Source organism: Ambystoma mexicanum, chromosome 5p (genome assembly GCF_040938575.1).
Source record: "Ambystoma mexicanum isolate Mex_15411 chromosome 5p, UKY_AmexF1_1, whole genome shotgun sequence".
Lineage (NCBI taxonomy): Eukaryota > Metazoa > Chordata > Amphibia > Caudata > Ambystomatidae > Ambystoma > Ambystoma mexicanum.
In genome coordinates this window covers 694,283,100-694,303,138 of record NC_090930.1, presented here as the reverse complement: position 1 = coordinate 694,303,138, position 20,039 = coordinate 694,283,100, and the positions used below count along the sequence as shown (strand labels likewise).

Genomic DNA, 20,039 nt, shown 5'->3' with positions numbered 1-20,039 from the left:
ATCACGCGTGTGTATGCATAGACAGATATGGAGAAATGCAGAAACACCGTCGCGCGCACGCACCAACACACACACACACACACACGTGGGTACATTGCTGTTTGGGGATATTTGTTTGCACTACTCGTTATCTACTCCAAAACTGCGGTTCGCCCTGCTCGACTCCCCCCGCTGGCATGTGTACTTGCATTGGATGCCCGTAAATCATTTTGGCTAAGAGTTGTATATAAAAAGTAGGTCCGTCCACGGTTTCTTGCGCGAACAGTGGACCCATGCTGCACAGAATGCAACTTTTGCGTTCTGGTATTGCCACAATTCAAAAGACCCATTTTGCCGTGCTGTCGGTTTCGCCACCCTGCATTGGATGCAGCTTCTCCTCGCTTTTATGTACAACTATGTTGGGCACTTGCTGCTGGGGGCAGGTGGTGGGTGGTTCTGTGTGATGGCCGGGTACAGAAAAGGTGGGCAGCTGAGTAAATGTCAGCCCTAGTTCGTCGTTGAGCGGAATTGCACGCGCCCTAGCCTATCTTGTCCCATCCCAAAGGCCTGGGCACCATATGGCAAATGGCAAGCCACCAATGACATGCATCGACACACGATCAGCATCCCTGGCCACTGATCAGAAGGTTTTGGCAATGCCCCGGACCAGGCAGCACGCCGACCCGAGTCAGCATCCCCTCTCCACAGCATGCTTCAAGCAACCCCCCTCCACCCCCACCTGCACCCATGCAAACACCCCTCCAAATTGAAAGCAGAAGAAAAGAAGCAATCCTGCTTACCCGGCTCGGCTAGTGCCGCTTGAAGATGCCAATTGAAGGAGGGCGTGCCAGCAGCACCTGTACAAGTTACAGTGGGGCGGCCAGTAGGGCTGTCTTTCTCTATTGGGGGCGGGGGTCTCGCCCTCTCCCTTTTCCCGTGTCACTCCTTGGGCTTTGAGTTTGTTGATGGCTGGACTGCTCCCCTGCCCACGCAGTATCTATGGCTACAGCGGCCGGGACGAGGGCGCTGTGGGAGGCTCCGCCTTCCCTTGGCGCCAAAGTGCTTTATGCTTTCAGTGATAAGAGACGCGCGCAGGGAGGCGCAGGCATAGGTGCTACTGCGGAGCACTGCTTGCGGTTCTCCGCCGCCGCTCTCAGATGGGTGATGGCAGAGGAAATGCCGCCTCCCCCTCCTCCCCTCCCCTCCCTCCACCACTCATTCTCATGCCCCCCTCCCTGCCGTTTACGCGCCCCCTCCTCCACTCCCTGCACAGTCTCTGGGGGAGGGTTTTACAACCCTGTCTGCGCAGATACCGTCTCCTCGCGCACCATGAGGCACGCCGAGCCCATCATCCGCGGCGGCGGCGGCGCGGCTGCCAGGGCACCGGGAGGAATTCCCCGCTGCCCTCGCCGGCCCAGAGTCACTTCCTTCCGGGCAGCGGCGCCAGAGCACCTGCTTTCAGGGCGGGCGCGCAGGGCGGCACAAAGGGCTCGACTGCGTTGCGTGGGATAGGGTGTATTCCACCCCGTATTATGGCAAGTGCTGGCGCTGAACGCAAGCACTCGCGTGTCTTACGCGGAGAGTGCAGCAACACCGCTGCGTTATGCGCGAGCCACTGGGTTCTGCGCAAGTGGGGACATTGTAGCCGGACACTCGTTCCTGATTTATTTAGCTTAGCCTAACACCCAGGGCTTCGCACTTCTATCACATCGAAAATACACGAGCTCGCGCCTAAGCCCATGCCTGTTTAATGGCAAGGCTCTGGTGCTTTCTGTAGGATGTTGTATTTAATAGGGGCGGGTTGACTCCCCCAACACCCCCCCCCCCACACACACACACCCCAGCGTTTTGTTTTAAAGAAAGGCAAATAAACGGTGCTCTACGGAAAAGGCGGCCCATGTGTAGGGGCGGACTTGGTCGATGCTGATTACTCTTGCTACAAACACAGCCCAGTCACTATAGTGCATCACTGAAACATGCACACATCCAGAATGCTATCCCAGTTGAATTGAAATATGGGCATGACCACGTTTTTTGAATTGTTTTTTTATAGTGTACGTGTAATGAAGTTTCAGTGTCTTTAAAAAAAGCCACGCATACGAGCGCGTCTTGAAATTTCATTCTTTTGTCTTCTCATAAATAACCTGAATAATGTTACTAATATGGATTGCATAACTCAATGAAACCCCCGCTTCGTGCATTCGGAAGGAGGGCAGAGTGCATTGGCTCTGACAGGATTCACGCCTGCGTGGCCTGTAGGTTGCAGAGCTACGCGTGTTGGCTGTGCTGGATTGCGCCTTTCTTTCTGATCCTTTCTTTCTTTCATAGCCCCCCTAGTCTGGCCTGGTCGGTGCTGCCACCTTCTTTCAGAGTCCTACTTCAAAATCCCCCTGGATTGGCCCAACACAAACAGTGTGCAAATGGCGCGCATGCATGCACTCGTGCAACTCCTTTCCGTTCAAGGAGCTATGCGGCCTTCCGCCCCAGAGGGGGAGGGGCAGGGGGCAGCGAAGGCAGAGGTGATGGCTGGGAATGAGTGGGCGTTAGCACGCACAGCTAAAGAGACATCGGGCTTAAGATGCACCCATTTTTTTGTGGGTTCCAAATTCACAAAAACTTTAACAAAACATGTAATCAACACATATAAAAATAGAATGGGTTCAACATACAACTGATATACAATCGATATCGATATTCAAATGACACACACTTGAATCATTATTTCATCAATGCACTTATCGACATTATGGCCCTTACAGAGCGTTTTCCAATTGGGTTTTGCCATTATAAAATGGTTCTGTGAATTAGGCCCTATGTATCTAACACATAAAAAGCACACATTATTACAAGCTAAAAGTGCCATCTACCTAGTCCTCTCAAAATCATTTACTATACACCTTTCTACTATGCACAATTCCCCCCAGTGCGGAATGAGTTATCATTAGGCTTTGCACCTGTGCAATCGAGAGAGAAGACAAGTGATCAAAGCACCCACTGCCCAGACTCTCATTTAAGATGCATACACGTTCAGCGGAATGGGGTAGTGAGCTTAGAGGTGCATTAGCCCACTGAGTTACTGTATTTTAATCAGCCTGTTTTTCTTGTACTAATCTCATTGGCCAAGCCACATGCCCTGATGCGCCGTGAGCTGTCATCCTCCTCTTAGCTCTGTGCGAAGGCAGGTCAGCGCGCCCCATAGCGTTCCATGTGGACTCAGAAAGAACAGGTGTGTCATGGCCTGCTAAGAGCCGAGGCTCGTGTGGGCCCTCCTGGCGGGCCTGCTCGCGGGCAGCCCCCGTCACCTCCCCGATAAGGCGCCTTAATTCACACTGCGTTTCCCTCCTCTCTGAGAGATTCACTTTGCGTCTGCTGGAGTCATTTCGTCAGGGTGAAATGAGGCTGAACTTGAAGACTTAATCCTGCAGTTGCTCTCCTGCCGGCAGGGACTTCAAGAGCCACAGGCCGCTGACACAGGGAACCCACGTGCGATAACAATAATAGGTTTCTTATATTGCACTTTTCATAAGCTTCTGATTTAATTATTCGTACCAAATATCCACCCATGGTCATTTTTTTAAAAATCAATTTCATAGAAGGCCAGTTTTCAACATGGTATTTATAGCCTTTTTAGCATTAGCCAATCCGTTTCCATTCCAGCTCCAAGAACAACAAACCTGCACATCTCACTGGATATTGCCAATGTCAGATACTGCAGGTTTAAGAGCCCCAAGCAGCTCTGCTGTGTCCCTTGGACAGATGAATAATGCTCGTGCAACAGACAGAAAAAGGCATTCGGGGCTATCCGTAAGTCTGGGTCTGAGTGTTTGTTTGAATCCCGAATCACACGAATAGTCACTGCATTCACGATGCAACGAACTTCCTGAATTGTTAAGAGATTCGGGTAAAGGAGTTTGGCGATGCACAGATGTTTGTCTCTATATAAGAGAAACCTTCTTGAGATCATCAGCAATGACGAGGAATCTCCCAGAGCGGGAAGAGGATGGTGTGGATTGGTGTGTGTTGCTGTTTGAGAATTGAAACATTTTACTTTTTTTTCTAGGTAGAGACTTTTAACGAAGCATCTGTGACAAATCAACTCCCGGGGCACTAGTGGTGCAGGAATGAATATCGATTTCTAAACCATCAATCAGCCCACACCTCTAATACACCAAAAAGAATCCAAACAGATTGAAATACCAAGCACATTTTAAACCTCCTTGTCCAATTTTGGTAACGTGGATGGAACGGCAGGCTTATCTCCGAAAGGTCGTGGCTCGCTCATGGTTAGTTGCAACACAGCGAATATACAATTATTAGCCAATGATAAAAAGGACTGTGCAGTCAAGTTTGTATCAAAAATATTGACTTTATTTATATCACCACAGACAGTTGTAGCAACAGTACGAAATTCAGCCCACCTTGTAATGGAATGCAGAGGACAGACAGTTTCAAAGAAGGAAAAGGGATGCACTCTGGATACTGACAGAAGGGGTAGTCGGTATGGTTAATACTCACAACAGTTTAAAGTTACTTGGCTTCATCTCAAAGGGAGTAATGGGTCTTAATATATATCTAGGTGGCTTCCGGGAAGGACCAGCAGGGCAGAGCCACAATGTACCGTGTGTTGTAGGTGTTCTTGGTGCTTAACACGGTCAAGTCAGCTTCAGGACACTTTGCAGGCTTCTGTGACAGAGTTCGAGGCAGGAGTCAGGTGCGGGTATCAGGTGGCAAGATGGACTGGCAAGCGATGCTGAATGAACAGCTGCAGGCTCGCCTACACAGCGGCTCAGTAATTGCTATCTCAGTGCTGTTTGTCTGTTCTGAAGTACTGGTTGAGACGTCTCAGATGTCTTTAAGAGACTTTGACATGGCAACAGTTACTGTTGCAGTCCGTTGCAGCTTGACAAACTCGACTGGCTCGAAAATGTCCTTTAAGGTTGATGTCGTTAGATGCTCGTCGACGCACTTCTTCCAGCTTCTTCAAAGGGCTTGTGTCGTCCTTCAAGGCAGATGGCCCTAAGCTGAGCAGCGTGTTTCAGGCAGCTGCTTTGTCATTTGTTGTAGGTTTAGAGACCTTCTGGTGCTTCCTAACTATGAAGCTTGCTGTAGAGCCTAGCAGGGCACACTGTGTTCTGGCTTTATAGGGGCTGTGGAGTGGCCGGAGGGTCCTCTGGATTCAGTATCTCCTTATGTTCCCTGGGAGACATTTAGGGGAGAGATTTTGCTTTCCTCTTTGGAGAACCTGGTCTTCCTTCACTGGAGTAAGATGTAAGGCAAACTGTACCCTCAGCAAGGGTCCAATGATGAGTTCTTCTAGCTACTTCTTGCTAAGTCTTCAGGTGATATGCCAAATGAGGGGCTAAGCCCTCCTTTAAAGCTAGGTCAGCCAAACTGATTGGTGTAAGCTAAGCCTACCTTAATGAACCAATACTGGGGTCCCTACCAACAATCTCCGGTATGCATGAGGTCATAACCAGAGTGTTTTTCAACAGGAAAGATAAAGGGGTGAAAACATGTGATACTAAGTCCCACCCATTTTATGGTCTGTTTTTGATCAAAGGGTCACTCTGGTTAATGGATTTCTATGTGGTTCCTGATTAAAGCAGCAGATCTCCCTTGAACCTGCGGTGAGACCAGACTCTCTGACTCATGCAAACCACATTCTTGTACCTTATGAATGGGATCCCCCTACCAGGTAGCCTCCTGTAACCATGCAGACCCAGACATGTCAGCTCACTGTCAATGATACTCAGGTGTTGTGGTTTATTGTATGGTCACAATCAAGTCAGGGAGCTCCTTCCCCTACAATGAATGTGGTGCACAACAAATCACTTTGGATTTTCTATTAGGTTTTTTATTTTTATTTGATAAGGCCTACAACCCGTCTCGCACTCAACCTCAACAAACACCCAGAGTCACACGAGATTAGTAACCAGGCCAGTTTGTATTAATAAGATATTTATTAATATATATTCATCTAAGTCAAATTAGAACCAACAGATTACATCAGCCACCAATACTGTGGCAGCACTAAGACAAACTATCCTTTTTTAGTAAACCTCCAACACAGAGATGACACCAGACTATGCAGTTATAATAGCTACCTTTTACATCACCCCACAACCCCAATACAAGCAAAGAACAGTTCAAAGCGCACCAGAAAAATGAACACATTTATGCTTTTCTCCCAGCACCATCACCCCCCAGACAACCACCAGACTTGAATCTTTTAAATGGAAGGCAATATCAGGGAGTAGGAATGCAAAGGAACATCGTTTTTTGTGTAGTGCTCACAGAAACAATATGGGAGACAGAAAGGAAAGGGGAACATTTGTTTTGCAAAGCACAATGGTAAAATGGGTTTTTAAATTATTTATCACAACTGCTATAGGAAAGAATAGAAAGGGGGGGAATTTTTCTTTTTTTTTTAAATTACCAGGCACAGTTTCAATGGGAAAGCATAGAAAGAAATGGAGAATACATTTTTGTTACACCAAAAGGACACAGAGGACTTGGTGTTATATTGTCCAGCACGAATGGGAAACTCGGTTTTGGGTTGGGATGATGACAGATGCATTGTGGGAAAGAAAATGCAAAAATGGAAATTGTTTTTTTAGAGCACAATGGCAAACAGGGACAATTTTGTTTTTACCCCCTGCATACACACATAAAATCGGGGGTTGGGATTACATTTTTTTGGCAAATATTTATGGCTATACCAGCTCACAACACACTGGGAAAAGAAGGTTGGTTTCAAATACCAACAATACAGATCCCGTGAATTTCAATGGGGGAATTAATTTATTTACTTGGTGAAATATGCTAAGGATTGCTAACGGCTTCAATTCAACACAACAGCTAAGTCAATGCATAGTCTGGGATGCTGATGGAAACCCTTATTTATATATTTTTATGACAAGTTATACTCTGGATGATAAACCCTTATATAACGCCCCTCTCTTTGAATCCCCCTGACCTCACTGAGCCAAGAAGTAGGTTTGTTTTGCAATTTAAAAGATTTATTGGAAAAATTAAACAATATATATATATATATATATATATATTACACTTTTATAATAAATTAATATTTGATATCACTCTTAAGAATATGACAGTGATCAACACTGGGTGATGTTACACTAGCACACTGATTTAATTACTTAAGAGTTAGTATAGGGAGGAAAAGGTAACTGAGAATGCTTTTATGGTTTCAAGGAAAAACAATGATGGAAAAAATGCAGTACATAAATAACTGGTAGGGTTTCACAAGAGATAATATGTTCACTTTTCCCCTGGTGGCAATTCACTCCCCCCCTATGCAATAGAAGATGGAAGGAAGAGCACACAGTTCTCAGGAATACAATCAAATGTAGTTCAGTTCCCCCCTAGCAAACTTAGATCACAAGGATGATTTTAAAACACAGGCAAAATCCTTTTAAATCTGGTGTCAATGAAGTTAAATATGCTAAAAATTGTTTTTAATTCCCTATAAGAGATTCAGGGTGGGTGATGGCTACTTTAAATTAGTTCAGGATCACTTTAGCAATGCTCTATGAATGATTGTCAGGTTGCAAACGAATTTCAGCAAAGGAAAGCAAGAAGCTGCTATTTTGACAAGTGAAGAAATTTTAGCCAAATCGCAAATCGCAAATCGCGGCACTTTTTCCGAGTGCGTCGAGTGCGATTATGGAAAAAGTATAATGAATAGAGTTGGTTCTGGGTTCGTTGGAAAGCCTAGAAACTTAGCTTTTAAATGAAAGTTAAATCTCGCTTCTAGCACAAACAGTTCAAGAGATACGGACGATTTCGTGAAGGTAGATTTTCAGAAATGAAATAATGATTCAAAATGGCAAAATTACACTTTTACAGGTTTAAAATCGGAGAAGGGACACACGATTCCTGTGATGCAGTTCTGGACAGGTCCAAATGTTTTGAATCAGATTATTTTAAGCTAAGAGATTGGTTTTGCACAGTTCTGGCTGAGTACTCACACTATGAATTTGAAATAGGCCATCAGGGTCTGGTCAGGTTGGGACTGGACTCCAGGCGGTTGGTTCTGAAGTCACAGCTATCTGGGGCAGCTCTGCTCTGCTGGTCTGGATCTCTGGTTCTGCTCACAGCGATCTGGTCTGGTCTCTCTGGATACAGCACTGCTTTCTGGGTCTGCTACCGGTTATGGCAAAAGTTCTTGGCAAAGAATCCAACAGCTCGCCCGGCTGTAGAATAGTTTGGTTGGATTGCTGGATTCTGAAGGCCTGCTGAAAAAGGATTTAGCTGGTGGTCCAGGCCTCTCTGCTTTAAGTTCTGGAGTGAAGTTCTGGATTCTGGAGTTCTCCGTCAGAGTGCTGCGCAGAAATTCAGTTGAAGGTTGGAAAATGAATGTCCCTGTCTGGCTTCTAGTGGCTATTTTTATGTCTTTTGAAAATGGGTGTGGATGCTAACTTTCTGTGCCCACCCCACTCACGATTTGATAGGTCAAGGATTTCTCTTTGCTCTGATTTGAGAAGGGAGCAGTGAGTCATCAGGTGTCATCTTTATGGCATACAGAAAGAACACTCCCCTTTGCTTTTACCTTAGAAAATCATTTTCATAACTAAACACATTTCCCAGATACACAAGTGGTTGGCATTACATATACACATCATACATCACATAAGGTAGTTTCTGTTCCAACTCTGATGTTTATAAGAGCTTGGATTAAGAAATGACAACATTTTGCGCTTTTTGGTTGGTTTAACAATATTGGATTTTTACCAAAAATGACACAGATGTACTCCGCCTCTCTACACATATGCCATTAAATTTTCATTTTTCTAGCATGAACCCTGTGTCTGCAATCTCCATAATTCATGGGGTTTTGCCTCAGAACATGGTACAGAGTTCTAACACCTCTTAAAATGTGCACAGAAAATTCACAAGATTAATGATATTAATTATATAATTTTGACAAGTCCATACTATGAATTATCCATCTTTTTAAAATTATGCTCTGGCCCAGAGGGGTGTGCTTTCCCAAAGCACATGGTGGAATTTCTGGTTTGTCCACTTCCTCCAGCTCAAGTTGCTCACAGAGACACTGCCCCTCCCCGTTCCTCTCAAGAGGAAGCCATTTATGACCCCCCCCTAATTTAACATTTGCCTGAGCCAAGGAAGGCTCATTGTTCAGTTTCCTGCAGTCCCCAGCTGCTCCTCCCCTAATCCAATCAGAGAGGTGTCATCTCCTTTTGGTCGGGGCAGCAGAATGCAGCCAGGCCTAGGAAGAGTGGCTGAGCAAGTTTCAACTCCTGTCGGGGGTAGTTGCCAGGCAGAATTCACTCTCTTCAAGCCAGGCTTCAGCCAAATGTCACTTTTGTTCCCAGTTTTTCTTCATCCAAATCAAACTTACAATTTTTACACATGCAGCTAGAACGCTGCTCCTAAGTTCAAAACTATGACATTTAACAGTTGCAAACTATGTGACACTCAACAGTAGGTCACTCATTTATTTTAAACATTTAGATTTTAGTGTCTTTCAGTCTAATTTCACTTCAGCTGCTGACATCCACAGCTCAGCCAGTTTTGTTATAAACATTGTTTTAGGCTCTTCATCTTTCCAGATTTTGTATGCACACAAGAATACATTCTGCCAAATGTCTTCTGGTTTTCAGTGAGATTTTTGAATATCTTGCAATGTTTAAAATAGGCATTTTTGGCTTGCATTTCAGAGAAACAAAGGTGATTTCAAAGCGCTTTTTGAGCCAACCGGCACTACTGTTTTTCTTTTGGCACACATTTCACCCATGGCACTTCTGGCCCATCACGCTCGCACTGGTGGGTGGCAGGTCAGGTGAACATTTTGGTGTACGCCAAACTGCGCGGTTTTCCTGGATTCTGGCACAATGTGGGCTTTTTCGGCCATCTTGGATTTTCTAAACCCACAGCACCAAATGTTGCAGAATAATAGTCCAAACGTGGGTCAGGACACCAAACAAGCCCCCCCGCCCGACTGCGCTTTGATTTCGAGTCGAGGGGGAGTCGGTGCAAAGGATTTTTTGATCCACGCGCTGGGATGTCCGCATCATCTTCTTCCGATTCCGTAGATGGCACAGTTCAGCATCTTTTCCGCCATCCAGTTGGATCGATCGGTTCTCCTCGCCGGTCCTGATGGGAATATTGGACGGTACCCCGGGCCCCTCAGATCTTTGCTCCCGGTCCCCAGGTCGTCCTTCTTGGTCAGTCTCCATGGTTTCATCTCTCCTAGGATGATAAAACAAAGCGGCAATATACATTCCTAGACATTTTTTTCACCACTATTAATGGTGCGGCGAACATGATATAACAGGATACATTGGCATTTAAGAATCATAATATTTTACAGACTGTATGTGGGATATTTTAGGGTTGGAACTGAATTTCTCTGGAGGGGCCCCCTCTGGGATTCCGTAATCGGTATCCGTCAGGGGAAAGTTCTCAGGGTCCTCAATGTGTTGGTAAAACTTACCAATTATTGGATCCACCTTTTGAGCCGTAATCAAATCAGCATCTGGGTTCTCCTTACTCCATTGTGTGTTGAAAGATCATTGTGAGCATTTGTCTGGGACCTAGTGATAGCAGTGACCTGGAGTTCCCCCAACAGGGACTCAATCTCTATTAGATCCCCTTGGATGGCCCCGGTTTAGGCCAGCTGATCAGCTAAGTCATTTCCAGTTTTGTCTGGTCCCTCTACTTTGGAGTGACCCTTGATCTTTTTCCAGTAGATGGTCATCCCATTCGATGTGACCAGATCATCAATATTTTGGATTAACTTCCCATGTTTCAGGGGTTTGTTATTAGCACATAACATGCCTCTGGTTTTCCAATTAACCATGTGCTCCACGAACCCGTTCTGTACATAATCTGAATCTGTTATTATGACCAGTTCGTGGAGTTGATGATGGACAGCAGTGAGGATGCTTTGATACACAGCCATCAATTCTGCCACCTGACTGCTTCGGGGACCAATTTTGTACCCAGCGGAGGGTTCTGGGGACTCCTTCACCCATGCATTCCCTACGCCGGCCACCAGTTATTTTTCCCCGTTGTCAACATGGTAAGAGCATCCATCCACATAGACAGTGGGCATTCCCTCACACCTGTCCTCTTCAAAGACTTTGTGTGGGGAATTAAGGTATGCCTCCATGTTGTCTTTGATTTTTAGACTTTCGTCCTCGAGACAGTTTTCTCTGGCACAATCATGCAAGTCAGCCAGACCTTGCGCGAGGGGACTCTTCTTGTTATAGCCATATCTGACCTCCACAGGAAAGCCTTGCATTGACAGAATCCAGGAAGTAATTCGGGAATTACTCACGTTTCCGGCCCAGATTCTGTCACTTGGGAGGTATTGCAGAGGCTGGTGTGGAGTCTCCACTATGATGTGTTCCCCCTGGATGAACGGGCGGTAATTCTTCAATGCCCAAACCGTTGCCAGGAGTGCCTTCTCACAATCGTTGAATTTCTCCTCCACAGAGGATAAAGTTTTGCTCGCATAGGATATTACTTTATTGACCTTGTCATGCTTTTGGTATAATACTGCCGTCAAGCACGTGTTAGAGAACCCTGTCTCCAGGAAAAACTCCTTGTTTCTGACAGGGTAAGCTAGGCAGGGTGCTTGTGAGAGGCTTCTTTTGAGCTGTCCTACTGCCTCGGCTTGTTCTGGACCCCATTCCCACTTGACCCCCCTTCAAAAGATGAATCAGGGGTCTAGTGATCTCTGCGTAGCCTTCAATGAACTTTCTGCTGTAATTAGACAGTCCAAGGAGGCTCCTTAGTTCCCGCAGAGTTGTGGGGTCTTTCAGTTTCTGAAGTGCTTCCACTTTCTTTTCTTGGGGACAGAGACCCTGAGGAGTAATCTCATGGCCCAAGAAATTAACATGGGTTCTACACCACTGTGCTTTCTGAAAGGAAAGTTTGGCTCCGGCGACCCTCAACTGTGTCAGAACATAACGGATCTCCACTATATGTTACTCAACAGATGAACCTTTGATGAGGACATCATCTACATAAGCCAAGTTACCCCTTGCACCCAGGTCGGCATGGCCTTGTGTAGGAAAATGTTGATCTCATTGCCGGAGTTGAGGTATCCGAAGGGAGTTCGGGTCCATGTGTACTGCTGGCCCCCAAAGGTAAAAGCCAGTTTGTATTGGTCCTCCCTACTGACAGGCACGGTCCAGTATCCATTGGTCAGGTCTATTGCAGTGAATACCTGTGACCCCTGAATCTGGGCTAGCCCTTGGTCAATGTAGGGAAGAGGCCATCGGGAAGTATGGACCCGTTTGTTGAGCTCCCTAAGGTCGGCACAGAGTCTCCACTTGCTGTTTGGCTTCAATATTCCCAGCACCGGATTATTGAAGGTGCTGTGTACCAGACGGATTATTCTCAGGGACTCAAGGTTCTTAATTATTTCAGTAAGGGACTCCATGGATGCGAGAGGCAAGCGATATTGCTTCACAAACACTGGAGTCATGCCAGGGTCCGTGGGAATTGTTGTTGTGTGGATGTCGGTGCGACCACAGTCATATGAGTCTACCGCAAAGAGATCTTGGAAATCCAAGAAAACTTGTTTCAACTTTTGCTTCTGTTCCAGTGTCACGCAGGCATCAGCTAGGTTGACTCGCTCTTCCACCATCTGCCTGAAGCCTGGAAAGACGTCTGGTTTTGCTATATCAGTGGCCTCCTCCAGCTGGGTGGAGAAGTCCCTGGTCAGAGTGCTGATTTGGACTGGAGGCTTCAGGTGGGAAAGGCAGCCCTCATGGACCTGGAAAATCACCTCCTCCCTTCTGAAGTCACAAGTCACGTCTTCCTTGCCATAAGGGCAGGAAGTGTACACCAGGAAGTTCCCCCCATGCCGGGTAAAGATCCTGCCTGGTGTTGTATTGTCATCACTGTCACTGTCAAAACAGTCCTTGTGGATTGGTCCTAACAGTTAATTTCCTAAATCAATGGAGAAATGTCAGTCATCAACCGCCATTCCAATAATGGTGCCCGCGGCTAGAGTAATACTCTTTAAGTCGCTGTTATCCACCTCTATTGGAATGGTGTCATGTTCTATGTTGACTAATGGTGTTGGGTTTATCCCTAACCCTTGCTGTTGGAGGGAAGCATTTAGATGAATATAAGCATCAGGGTTTTTCAATTTTTGTCCTCTTTTAACTTTCACTCCCAGGGAGAATTTTCGGGTCCTTTCTGGGATTGTGACTTCCTCTTTAACCTGAATTTCGACTGCATAAGGTAGCCATTGAGCTGACCTAAATGCTTTTTCTGGATCATCAAAGCCCATGGGTTTATCCGCTAATCGGGACCAAGCTTTGAAGTTTATTAGGTCCAAACTAATGGCAAAGCGATTGAGAATATCACTGCCTAAGTAAAAGGCGGCAGTGACATCTCGCACGACCCAACAATTATGGACAATGCTCTTGTTGCCAATGGAGATTTTGAGGATACACCTGCTTGGCAGGAGATGTTTGGAATTAGGTGCTTCCAGGTCCATTTCCCATTTGTCTATCAGTTTGAATACGGGAATGGCTGGATCTTTTTTTGGGAGTTGGCGGAACATGGCTTCGCTGATGAAGCTCTTACCGTTGTTCACACACACTCGGGCGAGAACAGAGTCCTTCCCATCATTTAACTGAACAGGGATGAACAACTGCTCTCCAATTTGCTGAATATAAACCAGGCTCTGAGCTGATTTCACATCTTTCTGGACTATCGGAGTAGGAATGTCTGATTGTCGATTAGTAAAGAATTTCAGAGTATTTCCTTCCAGTGTGGAATACCACCTTAAACTGGAAGGAAGGTTGATTTTCAAAAATAGAGAGGACCCCCTATCACCAGTCGGTTGTCCTACTGCTATTACTGTCACGTCTGGAATTTGGTTGTTCTGGAAGTGAAATTCTACTTGGTCAGATTTCTGTTCAACCATGTGGCAGGTGCCGTTTAACACTCTGTTTTAATTTTATTGGTCGGCTAGTCTGGGTCCAGAGGACCTTGTTTACGCAATCTATTAGGGATTGTTTACGCAATCTAATATTCTCAGGAGGTCATTCCCTAGTAAACAAGGGGTGCCCTCTGGAGTCACTACTATGACCGGGTGTTTCACCTTGTGTCGCCCAATTTTGATGTCCAAATCTGCAGTCCCCTCGACGGGAATTTCCTTCCCGTCAAAGTTCTGAAGCTGTCCAGGAAGGGAGGTGAGGGGAATTCGGTACTTCTCCCCCCTACCTGAATTCAGTTCATCAAAGGCCCTTCTGGACAGAAGGGTAGCTTGAGATCCAGTGTCCACGAGCGCCAAAATTGTACCTTGCCCCTGTACTTGTACCGGGGCATAGTATCTTCCCTCCTTCTCCTCAAGGGGGCACAGATAATGCACATTTTTGGACAACTGGTGGGCTAATTTTTGAGTTTTGGACAGTGCTAGAGAAGAGATTTGGGCAGAATTCTGTGGAGAGTCATGGGAATCTGAAAGAAAAAGTTTGCAACTGGATATTGATGCGGCTTTTGGTTCCCCTGGTTCCGGTTCTGGGCTGCCCCCCTCTTTTTGGAGGTAGTCACCTGGATGGGTTTGAACCAGGGGTTTTTGGTCTTGTTGGTTCTGGGATAGAATGATGGGCGGCGACAGCTCAATCCCCACATCTCCCCAGTCTGGGTTGGAATCCCTTGGGACCCATTTTTCCTTGGGAGGAGATCCCCCATCTCTGAAGGAGAAGATCCTTTTCCCAGGATCCTCTGAGGATCGCTCTCTCTCAAATTGGAAGACCTGTACCTCCTCCGCAGAATGGGTCTGTTTGGGTCCTTTGTTTCTCCCACCTCCTCTCTGCCCCTTGGGTGGCAGACTTCCAGGGGTAGGAGACTTTGTTTCCGGTTCCTGGGTTTCCCTGGGCTGTTTACAAGTTGGGAAGGAAGCTTCCTCCAAGGCTTTACACAACCCTTCCCCTTGTGCCTCCTCCCTGCGAACTAGTGGGTTATCGGGGTGCTGCCCCCGTCATTGTTCTAGAGCACCAGGCCCAGAGTTTGGGGCATTCTGCGGTGGCATGCTCATCTGAGGGTTCTGTTGAGCCCTCAGTATGTGACCCAGATCCCGGGCCATATTTTGGACCTGGCACTCAAGTTGGGAAACCCGCTCAGGCTGATACGGGGTTCTGTTTTCTCCCCTGGGCTGATCCCGGGAAGGGTAGCTATCCCTTCTCTGGTAATACCCTGGGTTGGGAAGATTCGGGTAGCCCTCCACCCTTGGCCTCCCCTCTCCCGGATTAGGTGGTCTGGGCTCAGGGAAGTGGGGAAAGAAGGATGGATGATTTTGGGGCTGGAAGTTGGGTGGATACCTGGGGAACAAGTTCTGCCCAGGATTTGGGGAATTTCTGCCCTCCTGTGGGAAGTTAGGAGGGAAGATCCCTGGGTCAGGTGCTTGGCTGAATCCCCCCCTTGGGCTGGAGGAGTCCACACACAACCCAGGATTGGCCTGTTTCCCTTGTAGTGGGGACTTACATAGTCAGGGGACCGAGGGACCCCATTTGTAGGACTACCTCCTTGACTCCCTGTCTGTGACTGGCCCGAGGGCCTTCTGGGCTTAGAATTATTTGGTGCCGGCAGGTTTTTAGGCCCCCCCATTTGCAAATCTAAAACGGGGACAACCTTTACCTCTGCCACCTTGGCAGCAGCAGGGGTGCTGGTGGTTTTGGTGTTTTTGGGCTGATTCTTATTTTCCACCGGTTTCTGCACATCATAGATGCGGGTGGCTTGCTCTATGACCCAGTCTAAGGATCTTTTCTCATGAAAATCTCTCACGAGCTGGGTCATTATGTATTTGGGTAAGGTATGGAAAAACGTATTAACAAATTCCTTACTGTCGGCGCACACCCTTTTGGTAGTTTGCTCAAAAGCAGGCTTTAACTCCTGCACAAATTCTTGTGGGGCCTGATCCTCCCTACAGTGCAAATTGTAGGCGGCCTTGTGAGCCTCTTGAGGATTTCCATGAACAGAAATATGTTTCAAGATGGCCGCCCTATAAGTGGACCATCTTGAATGATTTTGGTCCTCCAGCCCCGCAAAGAAACTGGAGTATTCTGGGGAGAATGTCCATTTGACGTACTGGATGCAGCTACGGCTGTCCTTCAAATGGAAAGTCGCCATCATTTGCTCAAAGAGCTCCAAGTGTTCCCAAACAGAATACTTGGAGTTCTTGTGATAAGGGGTGATGACACTCCTTATTGCCTTGATCTGCTTTAAGGGGTCCTTAAGCAAGGCCCATTTTGCCTTATTGGCCTTTTTGGTTCGGGTAACCCTGGTCCACTCATCCTCTGACTCAGAGGCACTACTCCCAGAGGTACCCGTGTGATCTTCCAGGTTTTCCCGGATTCTGCGAGCCTGGTAATGGCTGGCAGAATATGGCGACCTGGTCTCCTGTGTCCTGGGACGCTCAGAGGAGTCTTCAGATCCCTCCTTGCTACCAGGATTTGATGGTTACCGCCCCCCACTGACCTAACTGGGCAGAGGTTTTCAGGATGCCCTTAGTGGGCCTACTCTACTGGGGATCCCCACTAAATTGCACGGTGCTTAGGTCCCCATACCCGGATGCCCGGCCATCCATTCCTGGGAGGTACTGGCCTATGAACCCCATACTTTTGGCTGGATAGTAATCTGCCCTCCCTGTGGCCCTGTGGCCCTGTGAACATGTGCGCCAGGGGACATGGGGGTGGCAGAGTCCAAGGACTGGGAGAGATGAAGGCCTCTGGTACTAGGGCTCCTGAGGTTATGCTCAGGTGTTTCCCTTTCCCAGCGAACCTCATCTCTATCAGCCCCTGCTCCCTGTTGCAATGCAAGAGCCTGCACTTTCAGTTCCTCAGTTAAGGCCTTACTAGACTCTATCAGTCTCTCCTGCATGGCTACCTGTTGCTGGAGCCTATCATTGTGCTGACAGAGAGCCTCATTCTCTCCATGTGCCTCCTGATTGGTCCTGGAATACTGAGACAGTCTTTGCTGCAGGAGGGTTACCTCCCGAGTCCCATCCCTACTGGCCTGCTACTTTCTTGCCAGAGTATCTTCCACACTCCTGGTGTGCTCTAACAAGTTCTGATGCTCTTTTTGGAGGTCACCCAGCCCCTGGAGGGCCAGGTGATTTCCTTCAATTTTTTCTTTTAATTGGCAGACTTCCTGGCCTAAGGGGTCCCTTTCCTGACTAAGAGCCTGCATCTATGCCGCCAGGTCATCCCTCTGCCTTTGAAAGGCACCAGCTTTCTGGCGTTCTTGATCAAACTCTGCCTGGGTATCCAGGTCTTTCAAAATCAATGTATTGCTTTCCTCTTTCTCTCTGTCTAGTCGGATTTGCAGGGTGGCTACCTGCTCTGTGCATGCCCTGTTAAAGTCTAGTTGTTGCTCCAGCTTTTTCTGGCTCTGCAGTAGGGAGTCCAAACCTTCTTGGTACTCCTTCTGCAAGGCCAGAAATCTGGTATCCTGGTCAGCCTTTTCCTGTTGCAGGATATCCATATCCTCCTTTATTTTAATAATATACTGCCTACTATCATTTTCTGACTGGGCCTTCTCTAATGCCATCAGTTGCCTATTTGCCAGATCCTGGCCTTCAGCACATTTGTCCTGTATGGCTCCCATATGTAAATATAAATATGCCGCTACCCTGGCAATCTTATTGTGCTCATCCCTGGCCTTAGGGGCCATATATAGTTCACTCAGGCGACATGTAAGGGACCCTGATCTCTCCATGTATCTGACCCTGTTTCAGTGATCTGGGGTGCGATTGCCTGCAACCAGACCGTCTGGTCCTGATGAGCCCACTCACCTCTCACAAATAGCTTATGTAAGAGGTGTTCTCTGGCTATTTTGATATCTACCAAGGTCATCATTCTGGAACTTGATATCCTTCCTGATTTACAGAAATGTGTATTTTATTTTGCAAAACAGACCGTTTCCTTAGAGCGTTCCTTTGAGGGGTGTTTTTACAGTGTAACACGGCGTGGTGATCCAACAGAATTTATATATCCTGTCAGTTAGCACACTGTATTAATCTGCGAAAGTGATGGATCTAATCCAGAATCCCGGACGAACCCCCACTCTGCTAACGGCTTCAATTCAACACTACAGCTAAGTCAATGCCTAGTCTGGGATGCTGATGGAAATCCTTATTTATATATTTTTATGACAAGTTATACTCTGGATGATAAACCCTTATATAACGCCCCTCTCTTGGAATCCCCCTGACCTCACTGAGCCAAGAAGTAGGTTTGTTTTGCAATTTAAAAGATTTATTGGAAAAAATTAAACAATATATATATATATTACACTTTTATAATAAATTAATATTTGATATCACACCTAAGAATATGACAGTGATCAACACTGGGTGTTGTTACACTAGCACACTGATTTAATTACTTAAGAGTTAGTATAGGGAGGAAAAGGCAACTGAGAATGCTTTTATGGTTTCAAGGAAAAACAATGATGGAAAGAATGCAGTACAGAAATAACTGGTAGGGTTTCACAAGAGATAATATGTTCACTTTTCCCCTTGTGCCAATTCACTCCCCCCCTATGCAATAGAAGATGGAAGGAAGAGCACACAGTTCTCAGGAATACAATCAAATGTAGTTCAGTTCCCCCCTAGCAAGCTTAGAACAGAGGGATGATTTTAAAACACAGGCAAAATCCTTTTAAATGTGGTGGCAATGAAGTAAAATATGCAAAAAATGTTTTTTAATTCCCTATCGGAGATTCAGGGTGGGTGATAGCTACTTTAAATTAGTTCCGGATCACTTTAGCAATGCTGTATGAATGATTGTCAGGTTGCAAACGAATTTCAGCAAAGGAAAGCAAGAAGCTGCTATTTTGACAAGTGAAGAAATTTGAGCCAAATCGCAAATCGCGGCACTTTTTCCGAGTGCGTCGAGCGCGATTACGGAAAAAGTATAATGAATACTTTAATAGTTCTGTGCTTGTTGGAAAGCCTAGAATCTTACCTTTAAAATGAAAGTTAAATCTCGCTTCTAGCACAAGCGGTTCAAGAGATACGGACGATTTTGTGAAGGTAGATTTTCAGAAATGAAATAATTATTCAAAATGGCAAAATGACACTTTTACAGGTTTAAAATCGGAGAAGGGACACACGATTCCTATGATGCAGTTCTGGACAGGTTCAAATGTTTTGAATCAGATTATTTTAAGCTAAGAGATTGGTTTTGCACAGTTTTGGCTGAGTACTCACACTATGAATTTGAAATAGGCCATCAGGGTCTGGTCAGGTTGGAACTGGACTCCAGGCGGTTGGTTCTGAAGTCACAGCTATCTGGGTCAGCTCTGCTCTGCTGGTCTGGTCTGGATCTCTGGTTCTGCTCACAGCGATCTGGTCTGGTCTCTCTGGATACAGCACTGCTTTCTGGGCCTGCTACCGGTTCTGGCAAAAGTTCTTGGCAAAGAATCCAACAGCTCGCCCGGCTGTAGAATAGTTTGGTTGGATTGCTGGATTCTGAAGGCCTGCTGAAAAAGGATTTAGCTGGTGGTGCAGGCCTCTCTGCTTTAAGTTCTGGAGTGAAGTTCTGGATTCTGGAGTTCTCTGTCAGAGTGCTGCACAGGAATTCATTTGAAGGTTGGAAAATGAATGTCGCTGTCTGGCTTCCAGTGGCTCTTTTTATGCCTTTTGAAAATGGATGTGGATGCTAACTTTCTGTGCCCACCCCACTCATGATTTGATAGGTCAAGGATTTCTCTTTGACCTGATTTGAGAAGGGAGCAGTGAGTCATCAGGTGTCATCTTTATGGCATACAGAAAGAACACTCCCCTTTGCTTTTACCTTAGAAAATCATTTTCATAACTAAACACATTTCCCAGATACACCAGTGGTTGACATTACATATACACATCATACATCACATAAGGTAGTTTCTGTTCCAACTCTGATGTTTATAAGAGCTTGGATTAAAAAATGACAACATTTTGCGCTTTTTGGTTGGTTTACCAATATTGGATTTTTACCAAAAATTACACAGATGTACTCCGATCCTCTACACATATTCCAGTAAATTTTCATTTTTCTAGCGTG

At 46.3% G+C, this 20,039-nt stretch overlaps 1 protein-coding gene across 3 annotated transcripts in view; it reads right to left on the bottom strand.

Moving 5' to 3' along the window:
* GABRA3 (gamma-aminobutyric acid type A receptor subunit alpha3) overlaps positions 1-1,139 on the bottom strand; it is a 2,265,987-nt gene extending 2,264,848 nt beyond the window's left edge. For all 3 annotated transcript variants that reach the window (XM_069613066.1, XM_069613068.1, XM_069613067.1), the window contains exon 1: positions 780-1,139. The gene's annotated coding sequence lies outside the window, so the exon portion shown is untranslated. The remainder of the gene's footprint in view (positions 1-779) is intronic.
* Positions 1,140-20,039: the final 18,900 nt, after the last annotated feature.